Source organism: Bubalus kerabau, chromosome 3 (assembly GCF_029407905.1).
Source record: "Bubalus kerabau isolate K-KA32 ecotype Philippines breed swamp buffalo chromosome 3, PCC_UOA_SB_1v2, whole genome shotgun sequence".
NCBI classification, from domain to species: Eukaryota; Metazoa; Chordata; class Mammalia; order Artiodactyla; family Bovidae; genus Bubalus; species Bubalus kerabau.
This window is the reverse complement of record NC_073626.1, coordinates 73,596,160-73,623,621: the sequence shown is the minus strand read 5'-3', so window position 1 is coordinate 73,623,621 and position 27,462 is coordinate 73,596,160. Positions and strand designations below refer to the sequence as shown.

General features: G+C 41.0%; 1 long non-coding RNA gene across 1 annotated transcript; it reads right to left on the bottom strand.

The window, feature by feature from the left end:
• Positions 1 to 1,544: 1,544 nt before the first annotated feature.
• LOC129647690 (uncharacterized) lies at positions 1,545 to 15,581 on the bottom strand. Its single transcript, XR_008712439.1, has 3 exons — positions 15,482 to 15,581; positions 3,414 to 3,507; positions 1,545 to 1,722 (listed from the first exon to the last, which is right to left on the bottom strand). It is a non-coding gene; the product is annotated as an uncharacterized LOC129647690 (long non-coding RNA).
• Positions 15,582 to 27,462: the final 11,881 nt, after the last annotated feature.

Genomic DNA, 27,462 nt, shown 5'->3' with positions numbered 1-27,462 from the left:
AAAGTACATTCTGCACTAGAGGATAATGTCACAGTCATTAACGAAGCGAAAGGAGACTCGGCGTCTTCTTCAGCCAGAACTGCATCCTTTCGGTGTCCCCACCCACACAGCCAGCGGCAGAATTTAAGAGTGTCATTGTCCAGCCATCAGAAGCACACCAACTCTAACGCAAATGCCTCAAATTCACTCTTCACTTTTAAAGTAACACACTTTTAAAAATTATTAATGGTTTAGTTGTGTGACCATCCATGAATGAAGGGCATTTCCCTCTCCCACATCTTTAATGGAAATAATTAATGAGGTGTTAGAAATTAACAACAATTAACAGTGCACAGGAACAAAGGCAGAAGGTCAGAGACTCCAAAGAAATACGATTTAGCTTCTTGGGTAGAATCTTGCCATGTCAAGAAGTGACACACTTCTCATGAAAGAGAAGCATTTTCCGTGTTAAATATGTTGCCATTATACTGATCTTTCAAATGGGGGAAATACAGACAATAGTTTCTAGTAGTCTCACTTGTAACAGTACAGATTTCTCTAATAAACTCTGAGAATTCCTAGCTTTGGTATATATATCTGGGGCACAAATACACCCATTGCTCCAGAACATGGGCTCAAACACCATTATTTTTTAAGATTATGATGTTAACAGAAGGAAGTAAATTACTTGGCACTTCTGTCAAGATACTGGTTTTGCTGAACAAAAAAAAAATACTATAACATAGGACATTTTTCAGCTTAGTAGTGATAAACATTGCTTGCTAGAGCAGACTTACAATTTAGCAGTAGTGGGATCATTTTAGAATGTATTGGATTCTAGTGGATTTCTGGAAATAACTGCCACTTAGAGTAATTATTAATGTATATCAGTTATACAAATTACATGTGTGTTTTTATATTTAGCTACAGGATCCTGGTAAGCATCATTTTATATATCTATACCTATATACACAAGGGCTTCCCTCATGGCTTGGATGGTGAAGAATCATCTGCAATGCAGAAGACCTGGGTTCGATCCCTGAGTTGGGAAGATACCCTAGAGAAGGGAACGGCTACCCACTCCAGTATTCTGGCCTGGAGAATTCCATGGACAGAGAAGCCTGGCAAGCTACAGTCCATGGGGTCACAAAGAATCAGACACGACTTAGTGACTTTTACTTCACATACACCTATATGTATGTAAATTCATAAATAATTTGCCTTAACCTTATCTACCTGACAGATAAGTGCCAACGAATATTACTACCAATATACTAGGTCTCCCAGCTTCACTCCATGCATTTGTTCCCATTTTCTAAAGCACAGCCAACAGTCCTTGAGCCAAGGTCTTACATATATCCCCAATATTGAAAATACAGTCAGAGGGAGTGAGTCAAGCTCAAATCTACAACTAGATGACCTCACCAAGGATATCCACCAAGGATATTTTACTAGAGAATGGGTATGGGATAGACCTATTCCATGTCTACCACAAAGTAATTATAATTATAATTACATTACCTGCAATTATAAACATAATTAATTATATTCCTGCAGCGCTTTAAAGCTTACAAAGTACATTCACAGGCATTAATTATTTAACCTCATCAGTACTCTGTGAAGCAGGCAGAGTAGAAAACCTGCAGAATGGCACCAAGGACTTCTCACTGAGACCAGACTTGTTGCCTCCAGGCTTCCATCTCCTCCTGTCTCTCATGATTATCTCCTTAAACCAAGTGTATGCTGAAAGTGAAAAAAAAAAAGACAATCTCTAGAGGCAATGAAGCTTCTGGCTTCTTGGTCAAGCCACTTTCAAACAAAGCAGCACAAGCAGTGTTCAGAGAAGGAATGAGCCAGAATTTGCGGGAGGAGGAACCAGGCTCGGTGACTTCAAGGCTCTGGTTCGGTCCAGGTTTCCAGGATCAGCTCACATACCCAGAGCTACAGTCGGGTTTTCGTGGACAAGAGTCATTAGCAGAACAACAGACTCTGGGGGCTAGAAGAGCAAAATGCCTACAGCACATCTAGGATATGCACCTACAGTTGGGAATGCCAAGAGTAAGTCAGAGCCCCACACAGCTCTGGTAATGGGATGGGATCATGTCATGACACCATGCAGTTCAGCCCTTGGCTCTTGCAGGTTAGAGGCTCAAATGAACTGTCTTCTGCCTGCTTTTCAAGGATCTCCGTCATACCCACCTCTCAAAATGCAACCTAACACATCGCTGAAGGCTTCCCCTGTGCCTTCATGTCCCACCCACTCGCTGTCTCGTGACCATGCCACTGTTCCTGTTCCTGGTCCCAGGTTCCTCGCTGTAGGGCTCCCAACCCTGCGCTCCTTCAAGGCCCAGTCCAAGGGCTCCTCCTCTGGATAGAAGGGAAAGTATTAATAGATGCTGGCCTTTCCGCTGAGAACTTGGTTCTCTTGAAAAAGAAATTTATACTCAAATAACTACAATAGAAGTTGTAAGATGTTCAGGGCCCTAAAACAGCACCACTTAAGGTGTGAACAACTGACATCTGTAGTACCTCGGAACTGGTTGGAAGTGTAAATTCTTGACTCCCACCCTAGATCTACTGAATTAGGATCTTAGGCCTGGGCCCAGAAATCAGTATTTTAAGAAGTCCTCCAGGTGAATGAGATAGCTGCTAAAGTTTGAGAGCCCCTGCCTTAAAGGGAGATTTTTATGCCAAGTCAGAGAGGAAGTGCTTTTGGAGATGGCCCTTTGGGACTGATAGGATTCAGACACCTGGAGACAGGTAACAAGCATTCCAAAGGTGAAGGGAAGGGAGCAGAGGCCTGATCCAGGGAGGTGGTCTGGAAATAATAAGGATTTCCATATTGCTACACCTAGGATGGCTGCAGAGTTGCTGGTAACTTTCAATAATAACATATTAATGTTGGGACTTCTCTGGTGATCCAGTGGTTAAGAATCCTTATGCCAAAGCAGGGGACATGGGTTTGATCCCTGGTCCTGGAAAGTTCCCACACGCCGCTGAGCAACTAAGCCCGTGCACCGTAACTAGTGAGCCTACATGCCGCAACATACTAAAGCCTGAGCGCCTAGAGCCGGTGCTCTGCAACAAGAGGAGCAACTGCAGTGAGAAGCCTGTGCGCTGCAGTAAAGAGGAGCCCTCTTTCTTCCTTGAAAGAATTCAAGCAGGTTTCTTCCAAACTTGGAAGCAAACAAAACATACGGAGTGAAGCCAAGTTAATTAACTCAGTAATTGTCAACCTTCTTCAGACACCAGAATCACCCATGGAGCCTTCCAAATGTGCCAGTGATGGGACTGCACACCCAGAGATCAGGATTCAGTTGGTCTGTGAGGCCAGAGCCACATTTCTTGTGCGTTGTTTGTAGCTCCCCCAGGGGTTCAGTGTGTACACAGCACTAAGACTACAGAATTGGCAAATGGACAAGCCTACTGCTTACCTACTCAGTGGTAGGGACTCTGCTCCACATAGTGGTAGACTCCAGGAATGAATAAGACACTGCACCAGCCCTAGGAGTGGATATCTTCCAGGATCTGCAAAAGACCAAGGGGGAAGATAGAAACAGTATTAGGGAGCAGAGCAAAGAAGGTGAATTTAGCTAATGAGTCAGAATTAAACCCTAGAGCCTGCTAGGAGAATAGGGGGGGGACTCAAGAAGGACTGTTTATACTAAAGAAAGCAGATAAGGAAACCATCAGAGATTGCTGTGTAAAGTTAGGCTTCCTCTTTGGAGGTTAACTGGCATAGGCTAATTTGTCACCTTCTGCCTCCTTTCTTAGCAAGATGAGCTCTGAACGGTTTAGTATCCAGGCCTGAGTCAGGGTCTGGCGCCTATACTGCTGATGGTGGGACATGTCTTTCTCTTGGCCAATGAGCAAAGAAGGAAAACATTTCAGGAGCTGCTAAATGCCAGTGTCTTTATTTGAACTTCCCTGGACCAGGCAAGTTAGTGGTATTTATGGCTTAAAAGAATTTCCATCTGCAAGTTTATCTTCCTGTTAAAAATCAGCCACCCCCTACCCTAAACAACCAAAGACAATAAATCAGGGCTTAAGTAAAAAAACAAATACTTATCTCCACAAATTGGAATCCCCATGGTTGCTAACATACTATTTTTTTTAGTATCAGACATCGTAAGAGGTTAAGTGATTTGTGGACGGGAGTGAGTTTCCCTTCAACTGGGTACACAGAAGGCGTGGAAATGAGACCAGATGTTGTCCAAGCTAAAGGAGGAAGAGCCGGGCTAACATTTCCTGATGAGTCCCAGTGCTTAGTCAAGCTTTTACCTCTCCCGAATGAGCCACACTGGGGCTGCTGTTATTTTTAACCAATTCTGCCAATTGATGACTATCTTCGCCAGTCTGGTTCCTTTCTCTTTCACAGAAACAATGGTGTCAAAACAAGTACGTCTCATTCCTGCCTACTGAACTGATGTACAGCTCTGCCGTTGTCATTGACGGAAGGACAGCACAGTATTATGCCTGTGCTTGTTCAGTTGTGTCCGACTCTTTGCTATTCCACGAACTGTAGTTTCCTGGGCTCCTCTGTCCATGGAATTTCCCAGGCAGGAATACTGGAGTGGGTTGCCATTTCCTTCTCCAGGGGATCTTCCCAACTCAGGGATCGAACCTGTGTCTCCTGCATTGGTAGGCGGATTCTTTACCAACTGGGCCAACTGGGAAGAGCATAGCAGGGTATAGTGGCCACCAACTGGTGCAATAAACTACTACTATTTTTATTAAAATCTTTTTTTAAAAAGGTGTTATTTGTTGCCTACTAACCTCAAAATATCCTCTTTCAAGAAGGCTCTATACTTTTCATGTTCACATCTGGGCTCAAGCATAACATCAGTGATGGGTCCAGACAATAGCCTTTCTATCCTGACACCCAAATTGTACCCACTCCCCATCCACATTGCTGGGGGTGTCATTTTCCCCATGTTCAAAGTCAGCCCTATTTAGAGGTACAATACAAGGAACCCATGTAAATAGAAGACCTTTTTACATCAACTATGTCTACTGATCTGTCAATATCACATTGTCTGAAATGTCTTCTTTTATGAAAAATTTCTGAATGATCTTTGGCAATTTTCTGTTTTGGAAAACCTGGGACAATTTCTCACTCTCTCAGAACCTCACTTAAAATGTATATGATCTTTGGGGATTGGGGTTTCACATCTTCAGCCATTTTCTGTTATTTATTCCCCATGACACAGTGAGTTTTCCAGTACTATATACTAAATGATAATACACACAACAGAGTTGTTGAGTTGAATTTGAAACCCACAAATCATGTTCATGGAAATTACTTGTTCTTCACAAACACTATTCCATGTGGGCAAACTGAGCCTTCACCTCTCCATGTTAAAAGTAGCTGCCTGTCTCCTGGGAGTGCTCTGTGGTGCAGGGTGCAGTGAGAAGTCAAGAGAAGGGAAATCGCCTGTCATCAGAAAGAGCTTTTTCCAGGGAAAGTCCAGCATCCACTTAGTTTTTCTTCCTTTCACAAAGGGAAGTGCACATTGCTATGGTCCGCCAAAGCTCAAAGGGAAATCTATACAATTCTTTTCCCCTGACAGACTTTTCTCCCACCCCAACGCCTTTTCTTGGGAAATTTAAAAGACACAGAAAAGTTAAACTCTCACACTCACCCTTCCCAGAGTTAACAACTGTTAACATCTGGTCATACTTTCCTCCAGGTTTTTTTTTTTTTTAAAGAAATAATATGTTTCAGATTCCAAATTCCATCCTCTTTAGCCAGTCTGCTCCTCCCATACCAGCATCCATAGAAACAAAACCACTTTCATGAGTTGGGTGTGGATCTTTACAGTCTATTAAAAATATATGTTTTATATAAATAAAACATATACATCCTCATCCATCAGAGGGCTGACAGAATGAAAACCACAACCACAAAAAACTAATCTAACTGATCACATGGACCACAGCCTTGCCTCACTCAATGAAACTATGAGCCAGGCCGTGTGAGGCCACCCAAGATGGACGGGTCATGGTGGAGAGTTCTGACAAAATGTGGGCCACTGAAGAAGGGAATGGCAAACCACTTCAGTACTCTTCCCTTGAGAACCCCATGAACAGTATGAAAAGGCAAAAAGATATGACACTGAAAGATAAACTCCCCAGGTTGGTAGGTTGGTTGGTAGGTTGATATTGGTTGATCTCCAATATGCTACTGGAGATCAGTGGAGAAATAACTCCAGAAAGAATGAAGGGATGGAGCCAAAGTGAAAACAACACCCAGTTGTGGATGTGACGTGATGGAAGTAAAGTCTGATGCTATAAAGAACAATATTGCATAGGAACCTGGAATGTTAGGTCCATGAATCAAGGTAAATTAGAAGTGGTCAAACAGGAGATGGCAAGAGTGAACATAAACATTTTAGGAATCAGTGAACTACAATGGACTGGAATGGGCGAATTTAATTCAGATGACTGTTTTATCTACTACGGTGGTCAAGAATCCCTTAGAAGAAATGGAGTAGCCATCATGGTCAACAAAAGAGTCTGAAATGCAGTACTTGGGTGCAGTCTCAAAAATGACAGAATGATCTCTGTTCGTTTCTAAGGACTATTCAATATCACAATAGTCCAAGTCTATGCCCCTATCCAAAATCACTGCAGATGGTGACTGCAGCCATGAAATTAAGATGCTTACTCCTCGGAAGAAAAGTTATGACCAACCTAGATAGCATATTGAAAAGCAGAGACATTACTTTGCCAACAAAGGTCCGTCTAGTCAAGGCTATGGTTTTTCCAGTGGTCATGTATGGATGTGAGAGTTGGACTGTGAAGAAAGCTGAGAGCCGAAGAATTGATGCTTTTGAACTGTGGTGTTGGAGAAGACTCTTGAGAGTCCCTTGGACTGCAAAGAGATCCAACCAGTACCTTCTAAAGGAGATCAGCCCTGGGATTTCTTTGGAAGGAATGATGCTAAAGCTGAAACTCCAGTACTTTGGCCACCTCATGCGAAGAGTTGACTCATTGGAAAAGACTCTGATGCTGGGAGGGATTGGGGGCAGGAGGAGAAGGGCACGACAGAGGATGAGATGGCTGGATGGCATCACTGACTCAATGGACGTGAGTCTCAGTGAACTCTGGGAGTTGGTGATGGACAGGGAGGCCTGGCGTGCTGCGATTCATGGGGTTGCAAAGAGTCACACACGACTGAGTGACTGAACTGAACTGAACTGATGGCCCTATCAGTAATGCTGAAGAAGCTGAAATTGAATGGTTCTATGAAGACTTCTCTTAGGAGAAGGCAATGGCACCCCACTCCAGTACTCTTGCCTGGAAAATCCCATGGACAGAGGAGCCTGGTAGGCTGCAGTCCATGGTGTCACTAAGAGTCGGACATGACTGAGCGACTTCACTTTCATTTTTTACTTTCATGCATTGGAGAAGGAAATGGCAACCCACTCCAATGTTCTTGCTTGGAGAATCCCAGGGATGGGGGAGCCTGGTGGGCTGCTGTCTATGGGGTCGTACAGAGTCGGACATGACTGAAGTGATTTAGCAGCAAGAAGACCTACAAGACCTTCTAGAACTAACATCCAAAAGAGAAGTCTTTTTCACCATAGGGGACTGGAAAGCAAAAGTAAGAAGTCAAGAGATACCTGGAGTAATAGGCAAACTTGGCCTTAGAGTGCAAAATTAAGCAGGGCAAAGGCTAGCAGAATTGTGCCAAGAGAACGCACTGGTCATAGCAAACACCCTCTTCCAACAACACAAGAGAAGACTGTACACATGGACATCACCAGATGGTCAATACCAAAATCAAATTGATTATATTCTCTGCAGACAAAGATGAAGAAGCTCTATACAGTCAGCAAAAACAAGACCGGGAGCTGACTATGGCTCAGATCATGAACTCCTTATTGCCAAATTCAGACTTAAATTGAAGAAAGTAGGGAAAAGCACTAGACCATTAGGGTATGACCTAAATCAAATCCCTTATGATTATAAAGTAGAAGTGAGAAATAGATTCAATGGATTATATCTGATGGACAGAGTGTCTGAAGAACTATGGATGGAGGTTTGTGACATTGTTCAGGAGGCAGTGATCAAGAGCATCCCCAAGAAAAAGAAATGCAAAAAGGCAAAATGGTTGTCTGAGGAGGCCTTACGAATAGCTGAGAAAAGAAGAGAAGCTAAAGGCAAAGGAGAAAAGGAAAGATATACCCATTTGAATACAGAGTTCCAAAGAATAGCAAGGAGAGATAAGAAAATCTCCCTCAGTGATCATTGCAAAGAAAGGAAAACAATGGAATGGGAAAGACTAGAGATCTCTTCAGGAAAATTAGAGATACCAAGGGAATATTTCATGCAAAGATGGGTTCAATAAAGGACAGAAATGGCATGAACCTAACAGAAGCAGAAGATATTAAGAAGAGGTGCCAATAATACATAGAAGAACTATACAAAAAAAGACCTTCATGACCTAGATAACCAAGATGGTGTGATCACTTTCCTAGAGCCTGACATTCTGGAAAGTGAAGTGAAAAGTGAAAATTGCTCGGTCATGTCTGACTCTTTGTGACCCCATGGACTATACAGTCCATGGAATTCTCCAGACCAGAATACTGAAGTGGGTAGCCTATCCCTTCTCCAGGAGATCTTCCCAACCCAGAAATCAAACCAGGGTCTCCTGCATTACAGGTGGATTCTTTACCAACTGAGCTATCAGGGAAGCCCAACATCCTGGAATGCAGTCAAATAGGCTTTAGGAAGCATCACTATGAACAAAGCTAGTGGAGGTGATGGAATTCCAATTGAGCTTTTTCAAATCCTGAAAGATGATGCTGTGAAAGTGCTGCACTCAATATGCCAGCAAATCTGGAAAACTCAGCAGTGGCCACAGGACTGGACAAGGTCAGTTTTCATTTCAATCCCCAAAAAGGTCAATGCCAAAGAATGCTCAAACTACCATACAATTATTGCACTCATCTCACACACTAGCAAAGTAATGCTCAAAATTCTCCAAGCCAGGCTTCAACAGTATGTGAACTGTGAACTTCCAGATGTTCAAACTGGATTTAGAAAAGCCAGAGGAACCAGAGATCAAATTGCCAACATCTGTTGGATCATAGAAAAGGCAAAAGAATTCCAGAAAAACATCTACTTCTGTTTTATTGATTACACCAAAACCTTTGACTGTGTGGATGACCACAAATTCTTCAAGAGATGGGAATACCAGACCACCTGACCTGCCTTCTGTGAAATCTATATGCAGGTCAAGAAACAACAGTTATAACTGGACATGGAACAACAGACTGGTTCCAAATTGGGAAAGGAGTATGTCAAGACTGTACATTTCACCCTGCTTATTTAATTTATATGCAGAGTACATCATGAGAAATGCTGGACTGCATGAAGCACAAACTGGAATCAAGATTTCTGGGAGAAATATCAATAATTTCAGATATGCATATGACACCACCCTTATGGCAGAAAGTGAAGAGGAACTAAAGATCCTCTTGATGAAAGTGAAAGAGTAGAGTGAAAAAGTTGGCTTAAACCTCAACATTCAAAAAATAAAGATCATGGCATCTAGTCCATGGCATCTTGTCTATCATTCCATGGCAAATAGATGGAGAAACATGGAAACAGTGACAGACTTTATCTTCTTGGGCTCCAAAATCACTGCAGATGGTGACTGCAGCCATGAAATTAAAAGATGCTTACTCCTTGGAAGAAAAGCTATGACCAACTTAGACAGCATATTAAAAAGCAGAGACGTTACTTTGCTGACAAAGGTCATCTAGTCAAAGCTATGGTTTTTCCAGTAGTCTTGTATGGATATGAGAGTTGGACTATAAAGAAAGCTGAGTACCAAAGAATTGATTCTTTTGAACTGTGGTGTGGAGAAGACTCTTGAGAGTCCCTTGGACTGCAAGGAGATCCAACCAGTCCATCCTAAAGGAAATCGGTCCTGAATATTAATTGAAAGGACTGATGTTACAGTTGAAACTCCAATCCTTTGGCCACCTGATATGAAGAACTGACTCATTGGAAAAGACCCTTAGGCTGGGAAAGATTGAAGGCAGGAGGAGAAGGGGACGACAGAGGATGAGATGGTTGGATGGCATCACCAACTCGCTGGACATGAGTTTGAGCAAGCTCCGGGAGTTGGTGATGGACAGGGAAGTCTGGCGTGTTACAGTCCCTGGGGTTGCACAGAGTTGGACACAACTGAGCCACCTAACTGAACTGAACTGATACGTTTTTGCATGCAACAATATATAGTATTACTTCCTATATGTATTTTGCTATTTAAATGAATGACATCATTATTTTTAGTTTCTGCAACTTGCTTCCCACCCCTGCCCTACTATGTAGCATTAGGTTTTTGGCCATCTACCCATGTTGAGGTACATAGACCTGTTTCACTCTTTCCATTATGTATATATCACATTTCTAGTTCACCACTGATGGATATTTAAATTCTTTCCAATTTTTCACTATTTTCTGCCAGGCTGCAACAAAAATTTTTGTGCAAGTCCCTTTGTGCACAAACAACAGTTTTCGTAGGAAATATACTCAGTAGCAGAATCTATGCTCCTAGTATATGCATGATTTCTATTTTACTTAGGTTCTGCCAAAAGACTCTGAAAGAGACCACTGATTTACATTTATTTCCACCAGCAGAAGGTGATTGGACCAATACATACTGGACAATACATAATATTATAGGACATTTAATAGTTTTCCAATTGAATGGTTAAAAAATAATGGCTAAGTATTGGTTTTATTTCTCATTTCCATGACTATTAGTAAATTAAATTATCTTTTCACAGGTTTATTGGCAATAGCAGTTTTCCTTTATCATATTCTTTACTTATTTTTATTAGATTATTGTATTTTTATTATTATTAATAGTTTGTAAGGGTTTACATGTACCTTGGATAGTAATCTTTTACAAATTATATACATCTTTTAAAAAATCTTCATTTCTCATTTTTGAATTGGTAATGCATATACATGGTAAAACCTAAAGAGTTACAATCTGATCTGAATGCATATACATGGTAAAACCTAAAGAGTTACAAGAGTATATAATGAAAAGCATTTTTCTAGGTCTATTACCCTCTCTCCATTCATTTTACTTCCTTGAAGAAAAGTAATGTTCTAGTGTACCCTTCCAAAGAGTTCTATGCATATGCAAAAATAATAGTTTATAGTTTCCTCTACAATTACTTTTTATAAATTCATAAAATAGTATACTATACATTCATTCTGTATCTTGCTTTTTTTCACTTAAAGCTATCTTAGAGATCATCCTAAATCAGTTTATATTTCTTCTCTTTTCTATTTATTTATTTTTGGCTGCAGTCTTTTATTTTATTGATGGACCAAAATTTATTTAACTAGTTTCCTACTGATTGACCTTTATGTTTCTTCCCATTTTTATTATTAAAAATTGTGTTTCAATGGCTACTCTTATATATGTACATATTTCATATATGTACAGATAGATGAAACAGTGGTAAAGAATCTGCCTGCCAATGTAGGAGACACAAGAGATGTGGGTTTCATCCCTGGGTTGGGAAGATCCTCTGGAGTAGGAAATGGCAACCCGCCCTAATATTCTTGCCTGGAAAATTCCATGGACAGAGGAGCGTGGTGGGCTACAGTTCATGAGGTCGCAGAGCTGGACATGACTGAGAAACTGAGCATGCACGTGTACAAACTGTCAGAAGTGAAGCATTATTTAAAGCTAAGTGTTTTAAAATTTTTAATAGGTATTACCAAATTATCCTCTGTAGAGGCCATGCCAAATCACACTTCTACCAGCAATGTGTCACTCATCTTGTTTAAAGATTATTAGAATAATAACAGATAACACTTATCGAGTGTTTTTATAGGCTAGGCATGGTTCCAAATCCATTGCTTGTATTTTTAAGAAATCTTTATGGAAAATGTCAAATGTGAATAAAAGAAAAGAATGTAATGAGCTCTCATATACCCTTCATCCAGCTTTAGTAATTAAGAACATATCCACAGTGCTATATGTCAATTATGTCTCAATAAAACTATGAGAAAAGAACATATGGCAAATCTTTTATCTATACACCCACCCCCATTCTCTTTCTCATACCTGTTGGATTATTTTAAAGTGAATGCCAGCACTGTATCATTTCATTCATGAATATTTCAGTAGCATCTCTAAGATATATGGATTTTTAAAAAAGTAACCACAGCGTCATTATCATGCCGTAAACATTTACAATAATTTTTTATGATCATTTAATCACCAGTCAGGATACAGTTTCCCCCAACCGACCCACTAATATCTTTCTATAATACATTTGGTTTCTTTGAATCAGAATTCAAACAAGGTCCACACATTTCATTTGGTTGCTACATCTCTTAAATCTCTTAGTTTCTAACAGCCCTTCTCCCTCTTGTTTTCTCACCATTTATTTAAGAAAAGAGTGTCAAGGTGGTCAAAAGTTACAAACTTCTAGTTATAAAACAAATAAGTCATACTGCTATAACATACAGCATGCTGTCTATAGTTACAATGCTGTATGGTATATTTGAAAGGTGCTAATACAGTAGATCTTAAAATTCCCATCTCAAGAAAAAAAAATTGTAACTAAATGCGCTAATGGATGCTAACTAGACTTATTATGATGATCGTTTATATACAAGCTTAAAAGGTTGAACACCTGAAACTAATATAATGTTATATTAATACATTAATTATATCTCAATCAAAAGTGTCATTTGTTCTGTTCAATTGTATTTTAACTTTATTTATAGTGGGTTTTAGTTGTTTGTTGCCATATAAAAGTATTTTATATGGAATTTTGCTATAATCAAATTTAAGTACATTTTTCTCTATAGTGTGTGTTTTTTGTATCTTGTTAAAGAAAATCTTTCCTAATCCAGGAAAAAAATTGTTTTCCACATAGGCTTAAAGCTATGTGATTTACATTTTAAGCCTTTAATCTTGTACTTTATACCATATGCAAATTATGCATATGGTATAAAGTAGAGATCTCATTTTTTTTTCCCCATGGGGTGGGTCCATTCTGTACCCTTTCTTAATTGATTTGCAATGTTATCTCCAATACAATGGACTTCCCTGGTGCTAAGATGGTAAAGAATCCGCCTGCAATGCGGGAGACCTGGGTTCAATCCCTGGGTTGGGAAGATCTGCTGGAGGAGGACATGGCAAGCTACTCCAGTATTCTTGCCTGGAGAATCCCCATGAACAGAAGAGCCTGGCAGGCTACAGTCCATGTAGTCACAAAGAGTCGGACACAACTGAGTAACTAAACACACAGCACACTCTAATGCAATGCATGGCTCGGCTTATAGGCTCTGTCTTTTTGATTGATCTATTTATCTGATTTGACGCCGGTATTTCACTATTTAATGACTATAGCTTTGTAATATGACAGGCTATTGTTAGGACAAATCTGGTTTCAAATTTTTTTAATGTACAATAAAATGAGACTAATCAGATCCTTCATATTTAAAAAAAAATGATGGATTTTGGTTTAGGGGGATAGTGACATTTTACAGGTTGTTAGAATTGAGGTAGGAATCCATGTTGTGCTGAAAGATCACATTTAAAAGCTAGATTTACTTTGTAAAGGTTTCATGTAGTTCTTCCACAAGTACAGTACTTTCACAGTGTCTTCTCAGATCACAGAGGATTTTACCCTTTCTTCCTCTTTTCCTCCGTCCTTATCCACACATGTGGGTAGAGAGAAACAGAGAGCGAGTTCATGAATTCAGGAGGCAGGTGAAGGTAAACATGCACGCCTTTGGTTTATAGATTAAGAATAAGAGGTCCCAGAAGTGGGAGAGGGTCAAGCCCCAAGTCACAGGACTCTTGTTATTTACTGTCTTGACAACTACTAAACATAGTAGATTCCAGTGCCTCAAAGAGAACTATTAACTCATCAGATACTTCCTGCTTGAGCAATCTCGAAGATGTGGGAGGGGTGCGGCAGAGAATGTACTGATCAGCTCTCAGATGAGAAAGAAGTGTTCTTGCAACAAGGAAAGAACATGGAGAGCCCCAGACCCAGAAACCTGCCTCACTTCCTCCAGGGTGAACATCAACTGAAGTTCTAGCTATTCTCCACATGGCCCCACGCTTTCCAATCCCTCCGTGTTTTTGTTTATGCCATTCTTGCTGCCTGAATTGTCTCCTCTACCATCTCCATGAAACCAACTTAAATGACATCTCTTCTATGACACCTTTACAAATACCTCAAGTTAGGTATGTCTCTCTACCTCTCTCATCATAGAATCAAATAATTGTTTTCTCCAGGCTTGAAAAGGATTGAGAGGATTTCAGGATTGAAAAGAATGCTAATGGACATCTGTCCCCCTGCTGTCTCCTCTTCCAGGGAGTCCTGCACCCCACTGCTGGATAAAGCCACACATTCTTCCTTCCATTTGCACTTCTCTCCGTTAGAGAAACTCCAGCATCCTTGCCTAAAATACATGCCCTTCAGCTCTGCAGTCCAGGGATCCCATGGGTAAGTGACGGAGGCTGACTTTCCCAGCAGAGAAGTCCCTCCCTTTTGTCAAATGGGCTCCATCTACATTTCCACCCATGTTTCTTGACTCTTCCTCTATGCTCAGGCCATTTTTTAAGACCCCAAATTCTTTCCCCTCTTTTCTGCTAAGAAATGTTTTATACTAGGAAGACTTTCTTAACTAAGAAGGCTGCTCTTTTTATTTTAGACTTCTTGATTACTTGGCCAGACAGAAATCAAGTGTCTGGCTCTGTAGTGATATGAATTATTTCCTAGCCGTTTGCAGTATTGACATTTTCTCTTCCTACTAGGAATATATATGCATGTGAGCATGTATGCAAGCATAGTTGCTCAGTCATGTCCAAATCTTTGCAACCCCATGAACTATAGCCCGCCAAGGTTCCTCTATCCATAGAATTTTCCAGGCAAGAATACTGGAATGGGTTGCCATTTCCTTCACCAGGGGATCTTCCTGACCCAGGGGTTGAACCTACATCTCTTTCATCTCCTCCATTGGCAGGCAGATTCTTTACTGCTGGGCCACCTAGAAAGCCCCACTAGGAACATGAGCTGCCTCATATTTCTTTTGCCCACTCCCACCCACCCAATGTATCTAGCACACAGGAGACAATAAACATTTGTTGATGTTCACTAAACAAGTTATATCTTATCAGCAGCCATCTCATCAAAGAGCAGCTTAAACTATATTTTGTGCTGAGAAGCAAAACTAAGTAGAAAATTTTTTAAAAAATTTAAAGATGTATTGCAAAGGGTAGATCAAGAAGAGAAACTGAATTTGAGCAGTGAAACAACAAGGTTAAAGAAATCCTTAATAGCTTCCCAAAGGAGTAAGCATGACCACTTTAATTGAAGCAGAAAGACACGAATACCAGAGATGTGTTCATTTCACACCAGGAAGATGAATTAGAGAAGCTGCTCCAAATTTTTTTTTTCCCTGAGTGATGTATTATGTGATGAAAAGCTTAAAATACCTTATGGTTGTACCCTTAACATAGGATTTAACCCATTGGTGCACTGTCTGGACTTCTTGGTTTGCCTCTGTTTGCGTCTAGCTTTTGGAAAGGAGATTCTGAAATAAGAGCAGAAACAGAGCCTTATAAGGGTTTGATGTAGACAATAAAGTCTTTTTGCAGATTAATGCTGAGAATTCACAGTAGCTTAACAAGAATTGCGAAGCTAAACAGTCCAATATGAAAGTTATTCCTTAGAGACAGATCACTCTGAAGTCTGGCTCCAAGTGGTCTTCCTACTTAAGCTTCCAAGCCGAATGATGGCAGGCGAATATATTGCTAGAAATTGGAGATGCGGCATTTCACTCTTCCAAATGTTTCCAGAAAGGTAACTTTTATTGCAGGAATATCTTCAGTACAAAGCAACACTGAGCCACTGGCTGAGGGAGATGGCCAGTGCCTAATTGGCCCATCAGAATATTCTGAGAAGGAAGCTTCAGAACATTCTGACATAAACTTGGTGAAATCAGATCAGGAGTAGAGAAATAGGGGGTCCTCTCTGCATGCCCTTTATGTTCTTTTAACCCATACAACTCGTGGGCATGAGCTTAAAGCTACTAGCTTAAACCTTATTTTCTTTCCCAGCAAAAGTCTTTTCAATATTTTAACAGAACACATGTTTTCTTCACTTTAGAGCTATGCTGCTAGCTCAGTTTTTAAGTGCATCACAATCCCTAAATGTTTTTCTGCCCTGCTTCCATGCAGCCAGCCCAGCTACATCTCATGTTTGGCAAGTTAAATGAGTTTCCTCTCCTATCTCTATTTTCCATCATGAAAATCATTCCTGAAGCATTTAAGCAAGAATGGACTCAGCCCAATACTCATAAACCTTGCCTTTTTCTGCCTTCTGGGTCATATTGACCTGGTCTTGGGATCACCACTCTGGTTATATTCTGTTAGCTGGTTGAACACCCATCTAACAGTAATGTGGTCTACACAGCATCTTCCTCCAGATGACTGATATCTATGGTATTCAGGAGCACATTAAAACAAAACAAACAAACAAGAAAAAAAAACAGAGCACAACAGAAAACAAAGTATGTAATCTGCTTCCTTTCAACCCATCAGGCCCACCTCATGGGCGTTGATCCAGGCTAGCTAATGAAACACTTTCTGACTGCCACCCTATTCTCAAAAATAATTTGCTATGACTTCGCTGAGTTAGAATCAGTGCCTCCTTGCATTTGCTAGATCTCTGAACTCCGTCTGTGGCAATTAGCCTTAGATAGTCACTTATGAAGCAGTCTCACCACAAATTCTATATCTCGGTTTCATCTGCACATGATTCAAGACTCCTCCTTCCCCTTGTCTTCCTGCTCCAGGTTACAGCCATAGGATAAATGCTAGGCTATTTATTCTCTGTGATCTCTCTTCCCTGTCCTTTGGCGAATGTGTAGCTCATCTTTTCCTCTAGGATTCTGCTTCACAGGAATGTATATGGATTAAACAATAACACTCCTCATCAGAGGGCTTGGCGAGGTGTGTGAGGGAGGGGAGGGGGTGTAAAGTGCCTGACTCAGGCTTACGCACAAATCTGAGAAATGAATCTAGAGTGTTCTGCTGTTCTTTTAACAGCTGTCTTTGGAGGGAAAGAGCTTGCAGAGAGAACAGATGTTCTGAGTCCACCTAACAGTTATTTCACTGAATCAGGTGTGGAGTCAGAAGGCCCAACAGAGCATCAGGCAGACATGACATAACAACGTGACCCAAAACTCCCCCCAAGGATGGACAAACTGGATGTTTCCTTTTTTAAAAAGCTTCTCCTTTGAAGTGGATGTTCCAACAGCAGGTGGGACTCCTTAGCTCAGACCAGGAATCTATGAAGTTAGGATCTCTATTGAGGGAAAAGAGAAGATAATAGATACTAGATTATCATATTTGACTGATCTAGCACAAAATCTTCAAGAATACTTTAGCTTCTCAATCCATCTAGGATTGAAATGACAAGTGGTAAATAAAAGATTGAACTGAGGAAAAGCAAGTTAGTGTACTTAAAACCTTTTGTTATTAACACTAATAACAATTAATTACAAACATTAATTCTGATTTATGGACACCTGCTTAGCATCAACAACACAGACCCACCCTTCCAATTATTTAGTGATACAATGGCACATTCATGTTGCTCAGAGGTCCACGACTTTTTTCATTTCCTGTGTAGCCACCTTCAGTTCTGTGTATATCTTCCTATTTTAAATTACCACCAGGCCTCAAACATATTTGCCTGGTTTTGAAAGCAGCAGGAGGTGCTTTTTGAAGTTTCTGGAATGCATACACATGGGTGTATGCACTTGCGTGCGTGCACACACCCAGAGGTCATGCCATCCACCGACAACATGGTATGATCCCTTTTATACCAAAGTTTTCCAAGGACTTAATATCACTCAGATAACAAAACTTTTTTCCCCTTATTTGAGCGATCTATCACAATTAGCTGTGTTTTTTATTTATAACACTATTTTTGCAACAACAAAAAAATGTGGGATAAGTGATGATCAAAATGACTTTAGAAGTCAGCATAGGACATGATTTTCTGCTATTAGTCCTTACCAATGTCAAGTGCAAAATTTAAATTAACAAGCACTTCCCTTATTGGAATGACTTCAGCATTTCTGCTGCCTTCCATTGATTTCTATTTACTTTGGCAGGCACAGGCAAGAAGAACATATTTCTGTGCTTGAAGAATCAACCTAAGACTACACGAGGCTGTAGAGATGCGAATGTCAGGATGAAATGTTGCTGTGAGGTTATTCTAAGAATTAACATGATACAGCAGGACCACTATTTATGTAGTGTTCCTGCAGGCCTTAACTTCCCGTTAGTGTTGTGTTAGAGCCGTCTCCCAGCTGTACTTCTCATATTAACAACTGGTCTATAGTTCTTTCACCTAGCAGTAAATACAATGTCAAAGCCATTTAAAAACTAAACAGCTTACCTGCAAATATGTCATACGCCAGCTATCCCCAACCAGAGGTAACCTTGACCCCAAACTAGCTCTTGGGGAAGAAGCCCATGTTGCCACTTCATCACTAAGTTACTGTTGGTAACTGGTGTCTACAAGGGGTTATTCTTCATTAGAGATGCCAATAATAAACATTTCCATGGTCCAACTTGGCCTCAGAAAGGTATAAAAATCTACAGAAAGGCCAAAATAAGCTTTAGACTTATTGTCCAGGTTTTTTTTGTCTTTTAATTCTTTTAATCTGCTAGTCTCAGGTTTTTTTTTTTTTTTTTTTTTTTTTTTTGAGTTGAAAAGTAGGTGGAATAAGCAATCAGAAGATATTCCCTCACATTTTTTTTTCTCTTCTCCATCTTATCATCTGCAGTAAAAACTCCAGCCATACAATGGTATCAGTTCAGTGCAGTCGCTTAGTCGTGTCCGACTTTTTGCAACCCCATGGACTGCAGCATGCCAGGCCTCCATGTCCATCACCAACTCCTGGAATTTGCTCAAACTCATGTCCATTGAGTCAGTGATGCCATCCAATATCATCCTCTGTCATCCCCTTCTACTCCTGCCTTCAATCTTTCCCAGCACCAGAGTCTTTTCCAATGAGTCAGTTCTTCGCATCAGGTGGCCAAAGAACTGGAGCTTCAGCTTCAGCATCAGTACTTCCAATGAACATTCAGGACTGATTTCCTTTAGGATAGACTGGCCTGATCTTGAAGTCCAAGGGACTCTCAAGAGTCTTCTCCAACACCACAGTTCAAAAGCATCAATTCTTCAGTGCTCAGCTTTCTTTATAGTCCAACTCTCATAACCATACATGACCACTGGAAAAACCACAGCTTTGACTAGAAGGACGTTTGTTGGTATACTATAGTATATTCAGTTCAAATTCAGCTACCAAAGGTAACCCCAGGCAGAAATGTGAGTCACCTGATTTTCATGACCCTGTCTTCTTTATCCTGGCATTGCAAACATTTGCCAACAGCCAATAGTCGCCCCATCGGCTTTATCAATAGTGTAGAAATAAAGTTAAGGTAAATTTGTAGAAGTTCGATCAAACCTAGAAAACTGCAGAAGACATTTTCGCACTGTTTAAACTAAAAAAAGACTCTGTCGATCCAATATCAACCTAAGTCCTCCTTCCAGACCTGGTGGTAGCTAGACACAGCCCTGGGGACAGGACAGAGGACCAGAGGAGACACTAGCAGCCGGGTAGCTGCGGGGGAGGGGCGGTATTTGACCCTCCGGAGGCAGCTCATTCAGCGGCGCCTTAACCAGAGCGCCTGTGCTAACACTCCCTCCAGGGTGGGAGAGAAGGGCCTCCGCTTCTTAATGACCCCGCAGAGTCAGGACCTCTGTTTTATGTCTTATCGCAATTACTGGGGTGCCGGGACGGGTAAGTCAAAGCAGCTGCGGGCCCACGTGCACATGAAGCAGGATGCGCGCCTCCTTCAGATCGCCCGGCACAGGCACCGACCACCCCCAACCTGGGCCAAATCCATTTCTTTAAGGCGTTGTACACAAATGCTGCTTCTCAGAAATTCTGAGTTACTTTTCAATGCTGCATTGTGCTTATTATCTTCATCTCTCTGAAACATTGGCTAGTGATACACATAGAGAAAAAAAATCCACCAGACCCTACAGAAGTGGGTAATAGCTAAGGAGGAAATTTCTATAGCAGAAAGACTCACAGTGTCTCTTGCCATTTTGATAGGTGATTCCTACGCAGCTGTGCTAGTGGCCTGTCATCCATTGTCCATTATTGACCCACCTTTGCTCTCCCCGAGCAGGTCAACACACCTGTCCTGACTCCTGTAGGAGCCAGGGCCTTGCTCTCATTCAGCTTCTAAGTCAAGGGACAGTTCGTTACTGTGAGGGGTGGTTCAGTTCAGTTCAGTCGCTCAGTCGTCTCCGACTCTTTGCGACCCCATGAACTGCAGCACGCCGGGCCTCCCTGTCCCTCACCAACTCCCAGAGTTCACTCAGACTCACGTCCATCGAGTCAGTGATGCCATCCAGCCATCTCATCCTCTGTCGTCCCCTTCTCCTCCTGCCCCCAAGCCCTCCCAGCATCAGAGTCTTTTCCAATGAGTCAACTCTTTCCCATCAGGTGGCCAAAGTACTGGCGTTTCAGCTTTAGCATCATTCCTTCCAAAGAACACCCAGGGCTGATCTCCTTCAGAATGGACTGGTTGGATCTCCTTGCAGTCCATGGGACTCTCAAGAGTCTTCTCCAACACTACAGCTCAAAAGCATCAATTCTTCGGCACTCAGCTTTCTTCACAGTCCAACTCTCACATCCATACATGACCACTGGAAAAACCATAGCCTTGACTAGACGGACCTTTGTTGGCAAAGTGAGGGGTGGTGAGTATGCAGAAAATGAGAACAAAAACTATAACATCTATGAAAATGGAGGTTCTCAGGCCAGCTACACAGAGACCGACTTCTCTCTGTAAAGGTCAACTTTAAAGGAGGCAAAGAAAACTTTCGAACCACTTTGGTGTAAAGGAACATGTAGTATTTTAGGCCCAGATATGATTTCTGCCTATATTCTTAGAGAGAGGTTTTCCAGGTTAAAAAGTAAATCTAAATGTGAACTTCTGCCTCAGAATATAAGCAAAGACTGGACTTTGTTAAGTCTTGCATCCAGTTACCAATTTCTTTATAAGCTGCCTTCCTCATAGTCACTGGAAAGTAGTATTGGGGGATTTTGAATGCCTTTATTTGGTAAACACCACTAGTTTTTACCCATTAAAGCCTCACTGGAGCCCTATGAGAGAGGTGCTGTTATTGACCCCATTTACTGATGAGGAGACTAAGCACCGAAAGGTTAAGTAACAGCCACAGGGTCACACAGCAGGTGAGAGTAGTAACTCCCACACAGTCTTTTTTAATCTGTCTGGACATCTGTCTGTCAGGGAAGCTCTTTGAGAATGACAGTCTGAACAGCTCATCCTCATCCCCAAGGCACCCCATTCTCTGCTACCTGCTGGAAATACTCCCACCTGAACCCTGTGTCCACAGAAAATCTGCTCCATGCCAGGAAGAGGAGGAGACCATCAATGCAAACCCCTTCAGGCCCTGAAGCCAGGGATGGAAGGACCAAAGCAGAGTCCACTCCCCTAGACTTGCAGGAGGAGAATCTTGTGCCTAAGAAATCTCAGGGGAAAAGAAAGTCTAATTACAAAAGTCTTAAAAGAGGCCAGGCAAAACCTCCAGAAGATCTGCAAGAGCCCCTGCTTCAAGGTAGGGAAGAGGTAGAAGGGGGCAGTATGGCTCACACCCACCTTGGCACTCCAGTGCCTGGGTGCTCTGGCTCAGAGCGTCCTCCCTGCCCACCTGATGGCTCAGAGGATTTGACGAGGAAAGAGCAAGGCTTGGTTTCTTTCCTAGGAGTCTAGATATCATGTGTAACCTTGACCATGACAGTGTGATGGATACCACCAGTCAAACTCCAAGCATTTTGATGGAGAACTGCTCTTGCAATATAGGCAAGGGGCATTTGCAATCTTGCACCACAAAATTAACCACCTGCAGTTAACAGAACAGAAGGCATCAACACTAAAAAGAAGACACAGGCTTTTTCAAGAGTGGCAAAGCGAGTTCCTTGACACTAAAAGTATTCAAGCATCACTTGGCCCATATGTTCCAAAGGGAATTCAGGCATCTAGGTGGTTCAATGAGATCAACAGCTTCCAAACCCAGACGTTCACCGCAGTCTCTTGGAGAACTTTGAAAAAATACATACTGCCGAGCTCAGTGCCATATGGTCAGATTCATTAGGTCTGGAGTGGAACGTAAGGAATCTATAATTTTCATAAAAGTCACAGCTATTCCAGTGCTCTTGGGACTGGGAATCTTTGGACAGGATAACTTTGGTGATTCCTTTCAACCCGAGCATCTATGATTTCTTGCCAAGTCTCTGAGCCTCACCCACCACATAATGACAGGTAGAAAAATGCTGGTGTAGGTTGCTTGTCACTGGGGAATGGTTTTTACCCCCACGCAATGCAGTGGTTTGCATATTTGCTGATGTTTCCCCCAAAAGCACGTGGGAATGAATCATTATTGAAACAATTTACTTTCAGTTAGTGCATGAATGCCTTCCCATGATGCTCCGATGCTTTGTTTGTCCTCCTATAAAAATTATTTATGACCCAAGTGTGATCTTTTAAATCAGAATACTTATTCCTGAAATCAAAGCTCTGGCATGCTAATGCAAGTATAAACCTTGATAATTTTTCAAAGCCATGTTGAATATTCAAAAGCTGGAACTGAAGGAAAGGAGTTAACATTAATTAATATTTGAAGCAGTAAAATAAAAGCAACAGTGAAGCTAATTTTGCAGGACAATTAATCATGAGTCTTGCTAATTACACATGGGATTTTGCAAATGATTTTTTTTCCTCAGGTAGCAAAGTAAAAATGATAATCCGCTACCCATCAAAATCATTGGCTTCTCACCAATGTCCCCAGCAAGAGCAATTAGTGGGAACAGCAGAACCCTAGTAATTGCATGTCAAGAGAGGAGAATGTGAGAATTTTAATTGCTCTAAATAAAGACCACTTGCTCATATGTACACCTGATTGTCCAAAACAACTCTGCAAGCTGGAGCAAGTATGCCTCCACTTCCAGGTGCCCGCATAAAAATAACTCTGGGGGAGCAGTATTCTCCCAGCAACCCATGCAGTTTCTGGAAGAAAATATCAATATATTCACATTCTGAACTGCAGTGTCATCACTTGAATATAAGAACTGCAAAAAAAAAAAAAATAGCACCCACTTGGGAAAATGTGCATATTCTTTATATTTGCCAAATATTTATTGCTGACATTTTTTTTAAGAACTTTAACTATCTACAAGGTGCCAAGGGCTTCAAATTTACTGAATTTTAGGATCACCAATAAAATGTTTTTAACAAGACATCTCAAGAGGGCATAAAATAAAAAATTACCATATTCATGAGTGTAAGCCTGTAAGATTGCAATGCTATAAACTGGATGCTTATAATTTGCTTGTGGCTTTCTTAATTAAAAACTGGTAATTAGAAACTCAAGTACTATTTTTACACTTCATCTTCTACACTTTCCATGCTACTGTTACTTTTCAGTTTAATATATACACACATGGATGCACACAATTGCAAATGATCAATAATATTTAACTGTGTGTCTAAAACCTAAATGATGATGGATACATTTAAATATTGCTTTCCAGGAGATTATTATTGCAATGGCCATGTCGTGGCTTAAACATTTAGTTTAAACAAGACAGCTACCATTTTTTGCTCTTCCAAACATGCATCATTTACTCTCATTTTTAAGCTGATTTGCTGAATTGCCTTCCATGTACTACTGGTATCTATTGTCTGCATGCCTGGGCTTGCATCTTTAAGTACACCATATTGAGGTGCTAAACCACCATGCTCTTCCCGCTTTTAGCTTTGTCGGCTGGGTGTTAATCGAGGAGCAGTAACCTCAGCTTCTACCACATCTTCTTTCCAGATCCAAAATTGTACTCTACCCTTTACTACACCAGGACATGGCAGGGCTGCTTCCTTCCCTGAATTGCCAGCAGATCACAGGTGTGTATCTGGCCCCCAGAGGTGATTCAGGTAATAACACTCGGATGGTGATTTAAATGGTTAGAAGCTTTCTCAGGGAAGATGGTCCTCACAGTCGTATCATTTTGCAGCTATTGCTCACAAATGCCAGATTATTTACCCAGACTTCTTAAGTGATTGCTTTTGATTTTTACTATATATTAAAAGAGAAACCTTTGAAGATGGATGCTTTCCTGTCAAGGCACAACCATTAAGCCATCCTTAAGTTAGAATTCCTTCTTTGGGTTATCATATATACATATCCCACGAGACCTTAATCTAATCCCCTCCTTTTTTCAAACATCAATTTGGGGTCAAAAAAGGATCTGAGTCAGAACAATCATTATTTACTTAGAAGCTTTTTACTAAGACACAAACAACATGCTGTTTATTTTTGTAGGAAGATTTTTCTGAGGACCAGGAATGAATTGACAAAGAAAGCCATGAGGGCAAAAAAAGCTGACTGGGTAACATAGCCTTGTGGCTACATCTTAGGTGGTCCTAAAGAATCTGATCTGAATTATCAGATGATTTTTAGAAAAAGCATAGTTTTCACAGATCAAGATTACAAGGACATACCATTATACTAAACTTCTAAACAGCAAAAGGAGTACGGTGCAGAATTCTCCAAGTTTCTTCCTTGGGCTGTAGAAGTTCTTTCAGCAGCATCTAGAATGCTCACATATGCATTTCGTTTCCTGGGTTGTTTGGCATTAACATCCAGGGATTGCTAAAGTGCTATTTATATTGGTACTCATTACTGGGAAGGAGAAGGACAAGGAAGCTTTTTGATCAAAATGTGTAATTTCCCAACATTAAATGTTTATAGAAGAATGTTACAGTAATAAGGGGTTTGGTGTGCCAGAAGTTTCCAAATCAAGTGCCAAACCACTTCAGAGCAAACTTGGCCTAAGTATTCCTAGATTCTAACTGCACAGTAAGGGAACAGAGTAGAGCTTGGCCTGACCTTTGCCCCACACGACCCTCAGGACCTTTTGTGGTTTTTTGTGATTATTGCATCTTCAGAGATGTTGGTAATTTTTAACACCATGGCCAACTACAATTGTAATAAAGCAAATCTATTGTATTAGCCCTTTCACAGAGTTTGAGGTACTACATCAATTAAAAGGCCCTTTCATAGAGTTTATGGTGCTATATCAATTAAAAGAGACAGTGAGAAGACTTCCTATCACTCATCATTTGGGAAGATATTTGCAGGAAAATAAATTTTCTACACACCTATCAATTTAGCATCAGATCAAAAATAGACATATACATAAAAAGAAAGGAAGAGGATAACAGAAAAAAATATGAAATTGGACAACCCAAGGCAGGTCGCTTACACTTTGGGGCTTTAATTGCCACCTTTGGTCTTGGAGCAGATTAGAGGTTCTTAATCTGGGTTTCCAGTACCTCCTAGGGGATCTGCTGATGGGCTTGACTGTACCCATGAATCCTTTGAAATCATGGGCCAAATGTTCATTTTCACATATACATATATTTCTAGATTTGGCTTTTATAGCTCTTATGAGATTCTCAAAAAAAGATCATAATCCAGATAAGGATAATGACTCCTGGAATAAATGGTTGTTCAGGCCTCTTCCAGTTCAAGTTTTTATAGTAAGGGAGAATTTGATACAATTGTAAATTTAAAAAATTTAAAGCTTGTAGAAGGCAAAGACATCACTTTGCCGACAGAGATTCATACAGTCAGAGCTATGGTTTCTCCAATAGTCGTGTACAGATGTGGAGAAGGGAAGAGCAACTGGATTTCCAATCCAAGAGTACTGGATTTTCCAGTAGTCTTGCCTGGAAAATCCCATGGACAGAGCAGCCTGGTAGGCTACAGTCCATGGGGTCGCTAAGAGTCGGACACGACTGAGCGACTTCACTTTCACTTTTCACTTTCATGCATTGGAGAAGGAAATGGCAACCCACTCCAGTGTTCTTGCCTGGAGAATCCCAGGGATGGCAGAGCCTGGTGGGCTGCCGTCTATGGGGTTGCACAGAGTCAGACACAACTGAAGCGACTTAGCAGCAGCAGCAGCAGCAGCATCGTGTACAAATGTGACAGTTGGACCATAAGGAAGGCTGAACAGTAAAAAATTGATGCTTTTGAATTGTGCTGGAGAAGATTCTTGAGAGTCCCTTGGAACACAAGAGGATCAAACCAGTCAACCCTAAGGGAAATCAACCCTGAGTACTCATTAGAAGGACTGATGCTGAAGTTCCAATACTTTGGCCACCTGGTGCAAATAGTCAACTCGTTGGAAAAGATCCTGTTGCTGGGAAAGATTGAAGGTAAAAGAAGAGGGCAACAGAGGATTAGATGATTGGATGGCATCACCGATTCCATGGACATGAACATGGGTGAACTCCAGGAGATGGTGAGGGACAAGGAGGCCTGGTGTGCTGTGGTCCATGGGGTTGCAAAGAGTCAGACATGACTTAGTGACTGAACAACAGCAACAGAATTTGATAATCCTGTTTCTAAATGAAGACTGTTCCAAATGGCTCTCTCATACTCAAGAAAGCCCAGAGTTCAAACTCTTGTTTTAGTTGTATTCTTTAATATCATTGCTTTCTGTGGTTGGCATACATCTAGAAATTTGAGATCCCTCAGCAGATATTTCACAAGGTTTCACTTTAGTCTTTGTTGTCCAACCCTTCTTCAAGGATGCAATACTTAATTGAGATGCATTAATTGCCATAAAGGAAGAAAAAGGAGATAAGCACTTGCCTCTACTGAGGGCCAGAGCCACTTGACTATCCAGATGGCCTGAGCAGTAGCAGATCTTCTGGGGGTTGATAGCACCTATGGGGTTAGTGAGTTGGCTGAAGTTAGCTATATTGTTATTACAATAACATTGCAAATTGTATTTGTCTATTTGACTGTTGAAAATGAGCTATTGCTCTAGCCTCTACACTGCATAGTAGTCTTGCTATATTCTTAGAGTTTCTATGGACTGTGTGTCACAGATTTTGAAAGGGTTTTTATTTATGTATTTTTAAATTTATGTATTTTTTATGGAAGGATAATTGTTTTACAGAATTTTGTTGTTTTCTGACAAACCTCAACATGAATCAGCCATAGGTATACATATATCCCCTCTCTTTTGAACCTCCCTCCCATCTCCCTCCCCATCCCACCCCTCTAGCTTGATACAGAGCCCCTGTTTGAGTCTCCTGAGCCATACAGCAAATTCCTATTGGCTATCTATTTTACATATGATAATGTAAGTTTCCATGTTACTCTTTCCGTACATCTCACCCTCTCCTCCACTCTCCCCATGTCCATAAATCTATTCTCTATGTCTGTTTCTCCACTGTTGCCCTGTAAAGAAACTCTTCAGTACCATTTTCCCAGATTCTGTATGTATGCATTA